Source organism: Egretta garzetta, unplaced genomic scaffold (assembly GCF_000687185.1).
Source record: "Egretta garzetta isolate BGI_Z169 unplaced genomic scaffold, ASM68718v1 scaffold241, whole genome shotgun sequence".
NCBI lineage: Eukaryota > Metazoa > Chordata > Aves > Pelecaniformes > Ardeidae > Egretta > Egretta garzetta.
This window is the reverse complement of record NW_009258675.1, coordinates 232,244-245,734: the sequence shown is the minus strand read 5'-3', so window position 1 is coordinate 245,734 and position 13,491 is coordinate 232,244. Positions and strand designations below refer to the sequence as shown.

Here is a 13,491-nt window from a genome sequence, read left to right as displayed (position 1 = left end):
GCGGGCCGAGGTGCGGTGTCCGGCCGCCCCAGCGGAGTTTGGGGTGCCCTCGCTGAGGGGGAGCGAGCTCGGCGGGCCCCTGCCCGCGCCGCCGCCTTACTCCATGCCAGGCTTCTCCGCGAAGTTTCGGTACCTCCTCCCGCACGTTTTTAAATCGTTTTGCAGGATGATCCGAGAGTTCATCCTGCTGTGACGGCACCGCGGGACCGGGGGTGATGTTTAAAAACGAGCGCACGGAAAGGGAGCAGGTAGGCACGAGGATTTTAAGAGCTTTTTGGGATTCTGCAGGATCAGTCTGCAATACTTACAATACCCGTGGCGACAGGCGTATTACAGGGAGCTAATACAACTAGTTACGGGGACACTAGGGCAGCAAACATTAGTAATTCACTTTGATAAGGGACATGCCTGATACCAGGAGCAGATTATCTGTTCTGTTTTTTTTTTGGTTTTTTTTTTTTTTTGGTTGGTTCGGTTTTTTCGGTTTGGGGTTTTGGGGGGTTTTTTTGAGAGGGGAATTTTGGAACCCAAAGGTTATAAAAGCTGGGTTCAGCTTCCAAGTTGTGTGGATTTCAGGAATCCGTTCAGAGCACAAGTAAAGGACTTTAGCTTACAGGCAGCCTTTAGCAACTTGGCTCCCTAACAACTTGATTTTCCCCGTCATTCCCCAGGTAGTGTCCATTCCACAGGGTTATCTGGCAGGATCGGGAGGTAACTCCCAGGACGAGTTTATGCAACCTCTGACTTTTTTCGTTTTCCTCCTGTATTCATGGGAAAGCCTTTTGTGGCTCAGCACAGACGTCTCAGACATCCCTCAAAGAACATAGTTTCTTTAGATTCTCGCTGTGCCTCACTAGGGCAGCATCTAGCCAAGCGCCTCATGTGGGGTTTGTATAAATAAACAAATTTGGTTTTAATCACTTTAAAGTGGTTAACCACTTTATTGCAATTTATAGATGTTAGCAAATATAAAAATATATACATATCAAAGCTGTAAGATTTTTTTTTTTTTTTTTTTTTTTTATTCTTCAACGCATCCACAGGAATGAGCATTAGGGGTAGAACATGCTTAAACTGCAAGTGTAGTATCTGTGAATACCAATATGGATACGGAAGTATCTCCGGGAAAAAATAATAGTGAAAAATGAAAATTCAGAAATGAAACTGGAGTTCAGTTACATTTTGTCATAGAGAAACATAAACAGATATAGGCAGTGAGACCATTTCCTCAGTGGGGTTACATGACTGGGCAAATGTTTAGTTCTAAACTGGAACTGCTGCTTCGAGGAGGGAGGGGAGTGTGGTACAAAATATTATGACAAGGGGAGTGCTCTAAGTGAGGATAAGCTGGCATGATGAACAGATGGAGTATTCAATAACAGGAGGTTATTAATACTGCAGTTTGGTATTCTCTGCGCTACTTCATGAAGGGATTCATATGCTTGCTCTTTTTCCTTTCCGATTGTATGCAGACTTAACAAATACACATACTGTAGGTAATGCCGGACTTGTTTCCCTCCCGGCGCGCGCGCACACACACGCCACAAATTGATGTTTCCTGGGAAAACATCAAGGGCTGGATCCTCAGCCGATTAGTAACGGGGCCAACTGTGTTCCTTTCGGTAGCGGAAAGCTGATTTGCACCTGCTGAAGGAGAGAGGTTATCTGACCCCGTCTCCCCCGGCAAAAGGTCTCTCCACCCTGCTCTTTGACAGCTGCCGCGAGGCACCTGCCCTAGAGAATAAACTATGAAGACTCTCAGGATGGAAGAGAAAATGAAATAACCCAAGAGCAAGGGAAGTTTTCCTTCAGAACTCAATGCAATGCTCTTTCCGTTTAAGAAAATCAACCCTGCTTTCACCTCCCTTCAGTCCTCCTCCCCCGACGGCTTTCGATGGCCTAGTTTTAGCCTGGATGTGAGAAAGTCCAGGAGCAGAACAGCTGACTCCAGTCAAACCTTCCACCACCCCTGTCCATTTTACTTCCCATGTTCTCCAGCTTGCCTCTGGGTCACCAAACTTTCAGTCATCTTCACATCTTTTAAATTATGACTGGCACAGCTACAATATAAGGAACTATTCCACAAAATGTAACAATCCCCATCCCCTTATCACATTTTGGCACTGCTGTCACTGCGACTATTTTTTTTTTTTAACAGTAACATTACACAGCTGAGTGTCTTCTGTGTTTTGCACTAAGAATGACGACATTTTTCAAAGGCCCCAAACTGTTTCTTGGCTTCTTAAGAGTCAGCTGGAGGAGCACATGTGCTGAAGAGTAAATACATTGTTTTAAATGTATCTGTTAACAGCCATATGTATAATTTAAGTACAAGTTTTATTCCCCTCAGAATGTCTGATCATAAGGGCATGACCTTGGGCTTTCACAAATTAGATACATTAGGGTACGATATCTTTAGCAGATGTGACTTTGAAGATACAGAAAGAGGAAGTTTTACTGTTGTATCTTCTGAGCAAGGAGCCAAGACACTCGCTGAATGCTCTCTAAAGAGAATAATGAGGTTTGACAACATTCTTATATCTAGATACTGAGACTGTGCTTACAAATTTTCCTTAGTTTGTCATAGCTGTGCGTGCTGGCTCTTTCATCCATGTTTTTGCTTCATTATCAAGCGCGCGTCATTCATTGTAACAGTTTTTAAAGCTTTGTGCATTTTTTAATCAAAATGTAAGATTATATTTCAAGGGAGTATCTTAACTTTTGTGAACAGTAAATCTAGCAGATGCTATTACGAGATACTAAAAGGGATTTATATCAGAAGAAAAGAATGGTTGGATAAAGCAGGCCCAACATTTAAACTTTATCCTAAAAATAGATCTTTAAATTGTGTAATCAAAACAAGTCAACACCATTTATTTAAAATCTGGGAAGAAGACTTCGTTTGGATTTAAATCTTCCCTTAATTCTTTTGCTCAGATCCTGAAAAGCATTTGCTTATAAACCACACACATAGAGATCAGTCTGCTTTCATTTTGCAATTGCATATTTTAATTACAGCTTCTTTCTTTTTTTTAATGTATAACTTCCTCTGTGTGAAACTTCTCACTGTAGGAAGTTAATGCTTTCTGGTTGATGTGAAAGAGAAAGGCCATTTTTGAGAAACATTTGCAGCAGATTCTGAGGGGAAAATGGAAAAAAGAGTAATTGGCAAAAGGGAAACACTTCATCTTTAAGAAATGGTGGTCATCACAAGCATGAAATAAAAGAGAGGACCTTCATCTACTGTTAAAAAGGAGGTTTGCCGAAGGATCAAAGTCGTAGATTAAAGTTCCACTTAATGAACAAGAAGTTCAGCTGTGTCAAACATTCAAAGTCATTTCTGAAATGCCAAATGCGCATTGCTCCTTTCTCAGAATGGAATGGCTACACTAGCTCTATGCTGGAAATAACAGCCATACAAAAGTGAAAAAGCTTGCACTGCGCTGAATGAATGGAAGAATAAATTCTCTTCAAACTGATGAACACAAAAAACCTCTCTCCTCTGATGTTATCTGTATTAAGTGACTAAGGGATAGTTTCTTCTTGATCTCACCCTCTTCATACAAGTGCTAAAAACACAAGAACCAGGGTGGAATTAAATCCTCTGCGTTTTCTGGTTCTCGTGAAATGAGAGGTATCATTTTCCATCTAGTCAGGAGGAGTTAACAGACCATTTCTAGGAAGGTCTGTGTTCTGGCTGAAGAGAAAAGGAAGATGGAGATGAACAGCAGAAGAAACCTATCGAGAACCATTAGTGGATGTCAGCCATTGTCCATCTGTTCACAGTGGAATAAATCCAGACCTGAAGGAGCAACTGCAACCTGCCCCATATGGCTCGCTCCCTTCTGCGCTGGCAGGGCTTCTTTGGGGATTTGACATTGGCTGAGGTAAAGGAGAAGCGGCGCAATCTGTGTTCCCAGGAACGAACAGCCAATTAACATGAAAGAACAAAAAGTGGGTTAGTAACCCAGGGGAAGGTTTTCTCCTCCTCACCTGTCTGAAGCCTTGGAGCTCATTCAAACTGCGTGCATTGCAGAGACACTCTGCTGAGGCTCCTACTACTAATGAAGTCCTTAAAAATTTAACCTTAGCTGCTAACAAAATGATGTGGGCAGTGGAGAGCCCCTCAACTGGCAAGTGAGACCGCTGATCCAGCTGGCTCCCAAGGTGTCAAAAGAAGGCATTTGGAATATATTACACTAAAAACTCCATTAAAAATTCTAATGCAATATACTTTCAACACAATGAACCAGCATAACAACATTCTGCATTTACTTCTATAGAACTGGATTGTAGCAAGTTACTACTGAGTAGTAATTTACTTCTCAAGTTGTAAATCAGCCTGGGCCTGCTCATGAAGCAAAGTATTATTTTTTAGATGATTAAGGGCAGTAGGCTCAGACCCAAACAGAATAGTTGTAACATGTGATTATCTCTTTAAAATTATAATGAAAAATAGATACTCTTTGTGACACTGCATTCTCTATGCAAAGAAACAGACATACATATTAAAGCCGACTGAAGGGATCAAAAAACGGCAAGGTTGTAATCGATTCAATAACCTGTTTGGTGGTATTAATTTCACAGGAGCATAATTAACCATCCAGTGGCCTAAGCAGAGCCAGCAGACGTCCTGAGTGGACTTGCTATTTATGGGCACGTCTTCAGTCTTAGGACAGCCTGCGGAGAAACTCAACGGATGCAGAAAATCAAACTCAGAAGTGATGTGCAAGAGGTCTGTTCCCCTGCACTGATTCAAGGGCAGGCCACTGCCTACGCCGCCTCCAGAAGAAAGGAGAGAGATGCTCGGGCTGGAGGCTCGATCTCTGCTCCAGCTCTGAAGCTGTAAGCAGTTCAGATCTGCTAGTGTTACTCCAAATGCAAGGTGATCACCTGCTCAGAAGTGGGATTAATTATTTTGGGCCTGGCAGCATGCTAAAGCAGCAGCAGGGGCGTCTCTAGGAGGTGCTGTACGCTCGTACCGACTTGGACCGGCAGCAAGTTAGCGGTCTCTGTGCTGCTACGTGATGTGCGCTCGGTTATCCTCTACCGCCTTTTTCGTTCCCTTATAACGCACTTGGCATCTTATTTTTGTCAAAGTTGCACAAGTAGCCAGAAAAAAAAAGCTATAGTCATATCAGAGATAATTTCAAAGTTCCTAAGCAATTATTTTCATGCTTACAAACATCATTCGTTCACTAGGCGGCACAGAGAACGTCACACTACCTTGTTCGAAACACACGCTGCAAAACTGAGCACCCCCTCAGGAATGATAAAAAAGGGTATGAAATCAAAGCAACATCTCACTAAGCGCTTATCTAGAGACTTTTCTCTCGAACGAGCCACGAGGCGTACAAATCTGAAAAACGAGCAAGGATGCTAGCGGATGCAAAAAGCAAAACCATGTTTGGTACAGGAAAACGTCCATTTGCTGGCGAGGACCTTGAGCACAACCACGCGCTGGGCTTACAGACATTTGTGACAGTGAAACAAACTCTCTCGCTGTGCCAAATTTACTTGGGATGACTACAAGTTATTAGCCTTGAATTTCATCCTCTTCCAAACAGAACGCTGCTTTGTACCGTCGTGAAATACTGCACTACCAGCACTCCACTATCACCTAGCGCTAAGAGAACGGTTCATTAGTGAGCAAAATGTGACCTCTAGTGCCATCATCGCACCCGGTCCTGAGACACACAACATCTCCCCGGCAGCGCCTCGCCTTTCACTGACTGATCGCCTCCACGTACAATCGAAATCGGGTCAAGCTACACCGTAACACGAGTCAGCATCTGTGCGCCACCGGGTAAGCACTTCGGATCCCGTCGGTAACTCGCACTTTGCACAGCAGCTGGAACAAACGGCAGAAAACATTTGCACATCAAAAAACCTCAGCGCATTTGTTTGAACATAATAAAATCTGCCTACGGATAACTATTAAAGAATTTAATGGACTATAATAAAAAGTGTAAGCTCTAACTGGATTTTTTAACTTGCTTTAATTTCGTTTTAAAAGTAGTATATCCAGAAATTTGTAAATAAAATAAGAAAAACATCCTATTAACTATGTAAAAATAATGATAATAATCTCAGTTCTCAATAAACATCTCTTTGTACTCTAAGAAAACAGGAAAATTGGAGTGCAGGAAAACAGTAGCGAAGAGACGGGCAGTGAAAATCAATTCCATAGTTACAACATACGGAACGATATACAGGCTAGGCAATCCATAACAGTGAATGGTCAATGATTTTAGAACAGTAAAAAAAAAAAATAGCAAGGTTTCATGAGGAGAAAAATGAGATGTATTTCCCATTGGCCACAGGAAATGCATCTCATATGTTGCCTGCCTCCATGTATCTAGCAACATACTAATATTTTTATACCACTCCTAATCTGTATATATTTTTCTAACAAGCATTTTATAGGCAGTTATTGGGAGGTAAACCCCTTTTTCTTTTACTAAAAAGACTCTTTTTACTAAAAGACTCTTGTGCAACTTTTTACGTCCCACTCTCAAGATTTAAAACTCAGGAGCTGAAAAGTAAACTGCAAGAAATCCTTATCCCTATGCAAGACTCCTAAGGTACAATTCAAATCCTAAAGGGATTGGCACGTTTATGTGCCAACTTACCCAGTGATATGAAAAAAAAATATTGAAATATATTGAAAAAAGCTCCCTTTGTATTGCTGTATAATGCAAAGAGAGAAGCAGACTGTTATCCTCGCAAAAAGACTGCCTGACCATGCCATTTATATTCCTGTAACATTCAGTTGCGCTATAGAAGAAAAGTCGATTCGAACAGGTGACAATCAGTATCAACAGATTTCCTGCTACTTGAGCTTGTATTTATTGCCACCCCCCAACTTACAGACTAAGGCAGCACTGTGTGTTACGGCAGGATGGTATTAGTTAAAGATTCTTGTATAAACTTTCCAAAGGCTTTGCCACGTTACACAAAGAAAGCGCTGCGCAGATAGGCATCTCCTGAAAATGTTTGCTAAACCGTGGTCTTTGGAATGGTTCGACTCCCCTAACACAGGAAAACACCATCTGACAGAGATGTTTTGTTGAATTTGTGTCACAGCAAAGCGCAACTGTGGTGCTACAAGTGTCTTTTGGGAACTCCATCATCTCGCAACGACCATTGCTCCCGACAGCAGCATCGTCGGTGCAATTTTGAAGACAGTCACTGTTGTGCCAGGCAGGCGTTGGCAAGGCGGCTGGGCTGATCCATCTGCAGTAGTCGTGATTCATGGTGACGTTGTGGGAAGCCCACAAGGAGTTCATCACGAGCTATTAACACAGGGCATTAAAATAAAAGAACTTCCTATGATCGTTTTACAAGGTAAATTTCCTAGAACAGGGTCTGGAACATTATGTCAGCTTCTGCAACCAGTTTCAGTTAATGCACCGTGTTGCTTATCTTGCTCTCTTCAGGTGTTTTTTCATTTATTTTGTCAAGACAATTATTCAGTCTCTTAACATATGCTGCCTTGTTTTATGAAGCAGAGTGTCTCATACTGCTTTTGTTGAACGAACTATTGTTTTTCACTACACTGATGTGCCATTTGAACTACCAGGTCACAGGAAACACAATAAACAATTAAAAATCTGCAACACGGATGCAAATCAATAATTTTAAAGTTTTCATTTTTATTGCATAACTCTAGGGAATATTAGGGCATACAAAAACTATTTTTTCCCTTGCTTCAAATTCTCGTGTTTATTCGGGTCCTGACCAGCAGAAGCGTCATTGATATTAGGATCATCTTTTATTAATTTGTATTGCTTTATGTATCTGAAAGAATGATCATAGTACAGGCTTGTACATCACTACGGGAAGAGTAAAGTTCAGCAGACATACACGAAAAGGGAAATACTACCACGCAAACAGATTAAAACGATTCGCTACACCTTATGAACAGTACAAGTTATCTCACAGATGATGAAGTTACCTTAGGAAAAATGTACTTTAAATTAACTAGTGGGGGCTAAAGACAACTGAGCGGTACTAATAAGTAAATGTATATAGATAATGTATAAATAATTAATTAGCTTTTCCTGAAAGACCTGGAAACAAATGAGAACACTTTGTGTATCGTTGTACTGTGCTGATCTCTTAACTGAAGTGGCTTCTGAGACCCGTGACCCAGAAAGGTTAAAGTTTGTGTCTTTCCCAGAGGCTGCACCTACATGATTAACATTACAGAGAAACCCACATCAGAAAGAACTATCACAAGGGAGGAATGAACAATAATTCATGTAGATAATAAATAGTCCAAGGAGAATAAAAGCCCACCCCACCTTGGTTCAATAAGAGCATTTTCAATGTTTTTCCTTTTAAGCACTACAACTGTAACTTCTACTAAATACCAAGCACTGAGAGGGAAGGGATGACTGGGGTTTGTTTCTTGAGGTTTTACAGTCACAACCAGAGTTAAGTGTTCTCTGTCTATTCCTGGAGCTTTCCTGACAAGCCATTTCCAGAACAGAGGTGGAAAGGAAAGCAAAGAAATGGTTTGCTAATTTATCTAAAAATTTGTTCTAGTTAATTTTTAATCTAATAGCACATGCAGATTTTTGTAACATACGGCCAACATGACGCACATTGGGAAGATATGTATTTGGTCATCTATCATTACTACTCCTCACAGTGTAATTATTGTTTCTGGCATTATTAGCGGCAACTGTCTATTATTTCTGATCATCTAACCAACCGACTTTTCAAGAACTCATGTTTAAATCTCATTCCAAAGGCAGTTTTACTGCACTAAGTGGGTGAAATTGCTTAAATATCTACATATTTTACATAAATCTTTATTTATCAATGAACGGTTCAATTTCTCAGTTCTTTAAACATCCAAAGAAAAAAGTGCCACGCTCATGCTGACATCATTTCTACTGCTTAAAGGAAGATAAAATTGGGTCTCTCAAAGCTGCGGGCAAAATACTACAATGGATAACAAATATTCCTTGTGTATACACGATTGGAAGGGCTGTCTCCGTCGGGCGCTGGCTGTACATTGTGGGGGACGGGATGGATTCAGAGGAGGTTTTTTTTTTTTTGTTAGAATTAGTTCATGTGTACATGCAGTATTCAAACAGCTGATTTCGCAATCACTGCTACCTGCTCATATTCATTGCACGGGCAGTTCTATTTAAAAATAAAGCAAAAACACCTTGAGAGTAAATTTTCTGAATCTTACTCCCTTGGATGGCTGCAGGGTAGCCTAAATTTTTACACGTAACCCTCCGTTACGATCACTACTGTTTCCGTTCTGCTCTTAAAAAAAAGAGAAAAGGAGAAAAAGAAAAAAGGTTTTGTACAGGAGCATTAACAGTTCCACTTGCCCTGTGGCAAATGGGGAAAATATGTCAATGTGAATTATTGTACTGTCTCCATGGATCAGGATTTCTCTTAGTGCTTTCAAAATTCCACTAACAGAAACAATTGCTAAGAGCATTTGCTACTTAGCCTGCTATGCTGGAATCAAATAAGACCCTAGGATCAACTAATGCTAAAATATTATCTTTTATATTGATTTTTTCCCCTACATTAAGGGGGAAACATGAAAGAACGAAACAGCTAAATAATTTTAGCTGGAAAGAATGACATATCACTCTCACAAGGACATTCAAAGAGTTTAAATAATCAAGATAATTGCAAACCAGAATTTTGAGCAGCTCAGTCACAAAAATGTAAGAATATCACAGCATAATTTTACTTCACTCTGACCCAAACAAGTTGTACTACATATTCCACTTTCTACACACAGAGTTACAGTGGGGGATGTAATATCTCTTCTCTACAGAAGCCAAGAACACCCACACAGATGCATTAGAAAAAATAATTTTTATTTTGTGCAGTTGTGCATGCACATTCACATTTGAAGGAGTGAGCCAAATACTAATAAAGAGATTCCAAGTCCATTTTCTCTACTGGAAGGCTATTTTATGGGTATTTATTAAATTCCTTTTTTATATCTCTTTCTTAGTACTAGATTACGGCCTCAATTAATTAGTAAAGTACAATTGTAGAAATTCATGGGCCACTGGGCAGATCTTGTAGGAGAATTTATTTCTAAACTCCTTGATCTGGCCAACAAGAATGCAGTAGAGCAAGAATGAGCGACTGACAAAATCCAGACACTGGACTTACACATTATTGATTATTTCTACCAAATAGCAAATTATTTTCACTAGAAAATAATCATCTTGATTCTTATACTACATTCATCACCAGGCTTCATAAACACGTAACCGGTTCATCTAAGGCAACCGTGAAGATGCAAGAAATTAGAGTTCTGCAGGGTGCCTGAGTTAGCACTACTGACATTCTGGCTAAAAAAGTTGGTGCTACAGAAAACTGATAAAAACAAACACACATTAAAAGGATTATGAATCAGTTAGCTTAGGACATATTTGTGAATAAAAAACTCTCTCAACAGAGATGTTTCTAATGGGTATCTGTCATCAGCTTCACCAACGATGTGGACATAGATAGAAAACCTTTGCCAAAATGACTGTGAACATCACAAAAACAATAACAACTGTCTGTAAAAAAACAACAGCAGCAGCGCAGTCACGCAGTCATTCTGGATCACGGACAAATGAAGATCACAGAAACAAAATGTGCTTTAATAAAACCAAGATGGCAAGCTTTGCCACTAGGAAAGACTGTTGTCCCCCTGGCAGAGCAGGGAACTAGAGCCTTAAAAGTGATGGGCAACCGTGTGTGCTCCAAGAACCAAACCTCCACAACAGGAGGCAACATTTTCCTTGCAGAAATAGTTAAATTCAATTATGGAGGAAATTTTTGCCATTGCAGATAGGATTGCTGAGATGTTAACTATTGCTGCCAGCATCCATGGTTTGTCTGTTCAAAGGGTGCAAAAAAGAAAAACTCAATGCTGAAGGAAAATGCCTTGAAGAACACAATGTATTCAGATTGCCAATAAAAAATTGAGAGATAACATGATTACGCTGTGTAAGTACCTTTGTAGGGAGAAATACCAGACACTAAGGGACTGCCTAATCTTAGAGGAAGACTTAATAAGAAAGAGCAGCTTAGAAACTCATTCAAAATCTGTATTTTCTGGCTTTTTTTTTTTTTTAAGTGGATGTTATTGAGGGTTATCGGGGTTACGGTGGTGTCTTCATCTTCTGACTGCTTCAACTGCCTTTCTGAAAGATAAACCTGATCCCTCCTGATCCTACACTCTGGGGACTTACAGCTCCAAAAACCTCAAGACGACCAATTGTTGGTTATTGCTCTGCTCCCTGCAGGAATGAACAGAACAGATGACCTCTCTTTCACTGAGCGTCATCTATTGATACAAATCTCTCCCTGCTCATGACGTCCATTAACAGAAGGCAATTGCTACCAAGAAGTTGTGATGAGCAGGGATGCCTTATCATACAACAGCTGAATTCCAGGAGAGAGCTCATGGTGATCCCACCAAGAGGACTACAGACAGAGTAGACAGATTTCAACCGGACTTCAGTGGGAAGCCCCACACAGCATGTGAAACACTGAACTCAAGGACTTTTAGTACTAAATCAGTAACAAGTTGGTTTTACTGTCATTAAATAACTCAAAGTCTTTGGGGTTCATGCACTTATCTACCCAAGTGCGCCGAGGTGGGGATGTTTGGAGACTGGTGATGAATAAACAGATCACTGTGCCAGGTCTGACATGCTCAAAGCCCGGTCTGCTACGAGCTGAAGTTTCTGTAGCACCTTCATCAAGCTACACAGGGTATGCTGCTGGCAGAGGTGTGTTCAGTAAGAGACGATGAGATGGCGACGTGTACCTCAAGTACCAATGCTCCCGCCGCCTTCCTCGGGTTTAGCTCAGTTAGTGCTTCTTTAAGCACCTTCTCTGTCATGCACTGCAAGACTATTCTTGTATCTGACAAGTAGAACTGGATGTTGCCCATCAATTTTCAGTATTTAAGCTGCTGACATCTTACTTCATGACACGGCATAGTCTTTTCCACTCAGTTTGCGAAGAAGTTGCACAAGATGGAGCCTAGAGGAATTCTGCCGGCAAGTGCTTTTGTAAGGGAACTGAGGCACCTTGTAACTGGGAAAAATAAGAAGGACTAAGGCACTAGCTGAGATTCGGGAGAAATAAAATTAGTTCCAGATTCTGTCACTAGCCTCCCACCATCCTTGTCATCCTAAACCACTTCCAATGTATGTATCCAGGTTCCTCATCTTTGAAGTATGTATAGTTTAATTTGCTTATTAAACGCTCACTTTTGCTGTGAGAACACATTTATAAAAGTTTTAGACAATCCCGCTTCAACTGAAGAGTCACTCTCTGTACGTCCAACGAGACCAAGGACAGGCATACATTCATCCGCGGTGTACATCTTAGTTGTGCCAGCAGTGTGTCATCCCTCTAGTTTCAAAGCAGGTTTGTAAAGCTTATTGTGCTACCATACAATGAAATATCTTAAAACGATCCGTAGGAAGATCTAACCTGCAGTTTGCTCTCCCCCCCCGCTGCACTGTCTCATGAACCGATCGGTCTCCCGGTGTTCAATTAACTGAAGTTCCTACTGCTAGCAACAAAATACAACATAAATTTGCAGGCCTGTAAAATTACATGTTTTACTAAAACTACTGTGTCTTGGAAATATCACCTAGAGCAACCTCCCAGAGAAACCTGTGCCGATTTTAACGTACTTTTTGGTGTCTTCTACTAGTGCCAAACATTTTACTATTGCATGAAGGGCAGAGTCGAGGAGGGAGGAGTGGTCCTTTGTAAAGGAGATAATCCTGGCAGGTCCAGATTAGGAAAAAACCCTTATTTTCATTCTAATACAACAAGCCAGTTAGGAAGCTAAACTGTAAAAACAATGATAGAATTCTGTCAGGCAAACCCTTGAAAGATCACCAAAACAGTAATAAATTAATCATCTGGAGACATGGAGTATGGAAAGGAGAAATTGAGATCAATAAAAACTGTACTCATCTGTTAATGGAACATTTCCACCACCAAAAAAGCTACCGTTGTTAGAAAAAGACCATCTCTCCCAGTCTGGTTTCTACATTTATTTTTTTAAGTATAGGTGTACCTGTGCTGTACAGAAGAATGAAACACAGTGGGGGCAAGCCAGTACTGCTTTCCTACGAGATGGCTATCTCAGCTCCTTGCTTTCAGCAATCTGCGTAACTGTCCTCCAGTCACAGCCGTATTCATTAATAACGCGCGCCAGTGCCTCCGCCCGCCTGCGTGCTCTTCTCATCCTTAACTTTGGCTTCACCCAGCAAAAACGTGCGCGTGTTCAACTTAGCACGCGCTGCAGGTGGTGCCGCGGACGCCCCATCATAGAATCATAGAATGTTTTGGGTTGGAAGGGACCCCTAGAGGTCATCTAGTCCAACCCCCCTGCAGGAGCAGGGACACCGCTAACCAGATCAGGCTGCTCACAGCCCCGTCCAACCTGGCCTTGAATGCTTCCAGGGATGGGGCTTCCCC

At 41.2% G+C, this 13,491-nt stretch overlaps 1 protein-coding gene and 1 long non-coding RNA gene across 3 annotated transcripts in view; one reads left to right on the top strand and one right to left on the bottom strand.

Annotated features, from left to right (window-relative positions):
- Positions 1-12,897, top strand: part of LOC118451663 — a 15,492-nt gene extending 2,595 nt beyond the window's left edge. Inside the window, exons 2-3 of the long non-coding RNA XR_004841181.1 lie at positions 1,657-1,660; positions 12,887-12,897. This is a non-coding gene — a long non-coding RNA (uncharacterized LOC118451663). The remainder of the gene's footprint in view (positions 1-1,656; positions 1,661-12,886) is intronic.
- Positions 1-13,491, bottom strand: part of CTBP1 (C-terminal binding protein 1) — a 256,527-nt gene that overhangs the window by 71,673 nt on the left and 171,363 nt on the right. The gene's annotated exons all lie outside the window — the stretch shown is intronic.